General features: G+C 32.4%; 1 pseudogene; it reads left to right on the plus strand.

Annotated features, from left to right (window-relative positions):
- The first annotated feature begins 391 nt into the window (after window positions 1–391).
- On the plus strand, window positions 392–1,230 carry LOC105508337 (annotated as a pseudogene).
- The last annotated feature ends 3,532 nt before the right edge of the window (window positions 1,231–4,762 follow it).

Raw genomic sequence — 4,762 nt, forward strand, 5'->3', positions numbered from 1 at the left:
TCTTGGCTACTCTTAGAGCATTCACTTCCATATACATTGTAGGATCAATCTATCAAATTGCCCCTGTGATTTCCATCGATCAATAGAACAATTTGAGGAAAAGTAATGCCTTTAATATATTATTTTCCATCCATGTTGATAATATAGTTTAAGGTCTTACATTTATTTCTAATGTTTCCAAAACATTTTGTAAAGTTTGGACTACATATCTTAAATTTCATGTATCATGTCATAGTAAAGGTATCTTTTCTTAATCACATTTTCTAACTGTCAGTATATAAAAGTAAAATGGATCTTTATATTGGTGGAATTCAGAATCTTTGCTATATCACTTATTCATTCCAATAACTTATTTTTATTTTTATTCATAAAAATGTGATCTGCAGAGGAAATGGTAACTTCTGGAATAGAGATCTTCATGATTGCTCTACTTTCCCCACTTCCTCCCCAGTTTAAGAGCATACAGCATCATATGAGAACAGCTCAGGAGCATGACAAGCAGGACCCTGTGGTGCTCTCTTGCTGTTGTTTCTATGCAATGCAAACCAAAATGAAGACTGATAGGAAAACTCCTGAGTGTTGTACATTTTTATCAAAGCTAAAGGATCAGTTAGAAATGCTTATGAAACAGCTGGGTGATAATGAAGCTATTAGGCAAGAAAATACTTGGTCCTGCCCATTTGGAGAATTGTACTTAGAAAATGTTTTTATATTCAGACAATGAAGATCATGCTGGGTGATTTCACAAGATGATCAAGCCCCTTTTATACTCCACAGTTTTCAATAGATGTCATAATAATATTTGGACAACTCATTGATGAAAATGTGAAACACAGAAAATATGTAAGGTGAAAGGCAAAATATACTCATATTGGTTTAAAGAATAGGAAGCTGCCTCAACTAGTATCTGTTGGAATTGAAGAAGACAACAATATTGCAGAAAATGAAGATGCTGAAGCAACCTATCTGTCCACCGAGCCATGTCAGCCACCATCTTCAACTTATGACCCAAGTCACATGCCACAAAGAAGCTGTATTAGGATACAGATTCCTCCCAGTGCACACACTCCAGCTAATACATCAGTAGAAGCACATCACAATACAGTTGTAACAAATCTAATCTACTCCAAAGACAATTCAGCAATTGAGCCCACATTTTTAGTAGTTTCCCAAAGGGATATCCATCTAACACGAGAGGACTTTGTTAGTGATCAGAAATACAGCAATTAGGCTGGCAGTGCCTTGTCATATGAAGATGTCATTTGTTCTTTGAATAAAAACTTCTGGAAATACATAAACAAGTGTAAAAATAGAGATTTAAAAAATTGTTCTTACTTTCTAACATATGCATTTAACTTATATAAAATTTCCTGTAGATATTATTTTACCTGAACCTCACAAGTTTCACATGGCATATTGCAAATAATGAATTAGCACAGTTTTTTTTATTCACTTGAAAATGTCTTTATTTAGCTTTTCTTATGACAAGTATTTTTTTCTGGGTTATTTTATTTGTCTTCACCTCTTTAGATATATCATTCCATTTTCTTCTGGCCACAGTCATTTTTGTTTAAAAGTCCACTGTCAGTGTTGTTTCTCCTTTGAAGGTAAAATCACCTTAATCCAGTCAGAGATTGAGTTGATTAAAGACTGTGCTGCAGTTCTGTTGCTGTTTATTTTTTAAGGCTTCTATATTTTTGTTTGTTCTTACTTATAAAATGTGACCCTTTACTTTCTTATCTTTATTTTCTTTCTTCCTTCCAATTGTTTATCTTTTAGAAGCTTTTGAATGATATTATTATGTGTGATTTTAATTTTATTTATCTTTTTATGCAGGACATAGAGTTTCTTTTATCTGTGGCTTAATGTTTTTTAGGTTGGAAAAGTTGTGGTCACTATATTTTCAAATATTGTTTTGATTTTTCTGAATACAAATTACACACATGGTAAAAATAATTTTGTTTTACTTGGTTCTGATGCACAGTTCTGTATTTGTATCCTTTTTACTCCCCCTGATTTAGTTTGGATTTTTCCAACTGCTATCTAATTAGAATGCTGTTAAACATTTTATTGATTTCTTAACTTCATTTATGATGTTTTTCAGTTCTAATATTCCTATTTAATTCTTCTTGGTGGATTATACTTTTAAGGTATAACTTTCCACCTTGTCTTCTATTTTCATAATGCTTGAATCATACTTTTCACTGTACCTTTATCATTTTACCCATTAATATATTGATATCACATTTGCATAGTGTCTAATATCCTAGTATCTGAATAGCCTGTAGATCGATTTTGGTTTTATGTTTTTTGGTTTTTTTAATCTTGATTTTCATCTATTTGGTCTTATCTCTTAGCACAGCTTGTGTGTTTTAAAATAAAATTTCAGACATTGTGCATTAAAAAAAAGCTATTTAGCCTTTGAATTATGCCAATCTTATTTAGAGGAGATTTAGGTTTCTTTGGAAAACAGTTACATTGATTTAAAAAAGTCACCTTAATTCAGTCAGAGATTGAGTTGATTAAAGACTATGCTTCAGTTTGGTTGTCGTTTATTTTTTAAGGCTTCTCTATTTTTGTTTTTTCTTACTTACAGAGTGTGGTCCTTAGAGTACCAATCAACTGAAAGTCTAGGTTTGATTACCAGTGCCTATTTTCTTTGAAAGGCAATAAGCTCCAATTTTTGTCTCTTCATCCATTTGGGACTACTGAAGTCCCTGATTTATGTTTTAGACTTTTATACATCAATTTCTGCTTAAGTTCTTAACATCTGGTGAACACTTTAGGGATCAGTAGAATGCTTTGAGGGAAAACAAAATGCACAAAATATCAGACTTATACTTCTACAGATTACTTTCTGTTGGATCTTGACTTTTAATGTGATGGCTGCCTTGGTAACCCTAAACTTCAATTTTTGCCTACTCAGCCTTATGAGACTGCAGAAATCACTGAGCCGCTGTTTTTCTGCTTGGTTGAAAATGCTTGGATGGGAAAGTGTCAGACAATTTGGGACTTGCCATGATGTATTTCCCTTCTTCCTGGGGTCCTGGCCACTTAAATATCATTGTTTCTTTTCACTGCCTTAAAACAGCTTATATGTTGTTTGTTGTTGTTGGTTGTGATGTTGTGAGGGTTGTATGCATGTTTTCTAGATTTCAAATTTTTTTCTTGGTGGAAGCATTGACCTAATATAAGTTAGTGTTTTATAGCTGTACCTACTCAAACAAAATAGATAAAACCCCTATCCTACTGGTCCCAAAATGTATTCCTAAGTTTTAGGGCTTCATTTTTCCCATAATTTTGGGTGTCCATGGGTTTTCCAAATTGTCAGTCTTAGTTACTCTCATATCAGATAAAGAAGGAAATCCTTCAGATAACTGTGAAGATAATTCTTGTTATCATGCTTACAGAATTGTATTTGAAGTCCTGAGTTCAATGCTATATGTTATTTACCATACGCCCTAACACCAGTAATAAACAAAATATACTTCAGTTTTATTGGCTAAATAAAATGTGCAAAATTCTATTTCTAGTATACTAGTTAAAATAATGTAACAAACTCTAAGAAATAGAATATCAAAAAGAAAAAGAAAGAATAAGAATGCCATATGTTAGTGTAGCATTCGTGCTTTACTCAGTACTAATATAGGAGGGATTGGTCAAGGAAGCTTAGAGGACATCTGAGGATTAGCCCTAAGTCTTCTCTGAAAGTGTTTCTGGAAATAAATTCTTAGTTTGTGCAGGGACAATCTTGTGATGGATCATCCACTTCCCATTGATGTAGTCTATTCTACTTCCTCAAATCTCTAGTTATTAGAAAAGTATTGAGTTTAAATTGAACCAAAAATTTTCACTTTGGTCTGAGAACTGTCCCTTGAGACTACATGGATCAGGTCTAAATGTTCTTTATCTGATATTCTGTAGATATTTTAAGACAGCTATCACATTCCCTATATGTTTATCTCCACAAGACACACAGTTCTGATTTCAGAACTGGCACAGTGTCAGACTTTTCATTCTCAGGTTTATTCTCTTCTGGAAATGTTTCAGCTTAAATGTGCCCTTCTTGTAACTGCGTCCAGAATTGTACTTTATGTTCAGGTATAGAAGGAACAGCCCAGAGTGCCACCCTCCCCACATTTTTTAAGGAATATTCTCTATATGATGCTATTCATTCAAATTAGGTTGTAATTAGCATCTGGCTATTACACTACTATCACATCCTGTGTTTCCTACCAGCTTAAGAAAATTAAATAGATGTTTCTATTAAAATACTATGTCCTTATACTGTCCCTTCATATTTTTAAAATCACATTATCCCTATTAAATGTCACCTTCTAATAATTAGTTTATTATTCCTGTCCACTAAGGTATTTTCAGGGCTTCAGTTTCTCATAAACACTTTAAATAGCCAAGAAATCTCATTACCTTTTTTAAACCTCCTAAAAAACACGTTTTTGTCATTGGTATCACTGCAAGTTGCTATGTGATGTTCACGCAAATGATTGAAAAGTGATCTTTGCTTTTGCCCTTCCTGTCTCCCTTTAGAACTCAGTTTTTTGTTGTTACTGGTTTTTTTTTTTTTTTTACAAACTTAATAAAAATGACTGGTTGTAATAACTTCATATATACATAAAATAAACCTATTTTAGAATTTTGCACTGGTGCTAAAATGAAAATAAACTCATATTTTAATAATATCCATAATTCATATGATTCATTGAAGTTATTAGTGTTAGTTTCAACATCTATAATACAAACA

The sequence above is a fragment of the Colobus angolensis genome, unplaced genomic scaffold (assembly GCF_000951035.1).
Source record: "Colobus angolensis palliatus isolate OR3802 unplaced genomic scaffold, Cang.pa_1.0 Scaffold16, whole genome shotgun sequence".
Lineage (NCBI taxonomy): Eukaryota > Metazoa > Chordata > Mammalia > Primates > Cercopithecidae > Colobus > Colobus angolensis.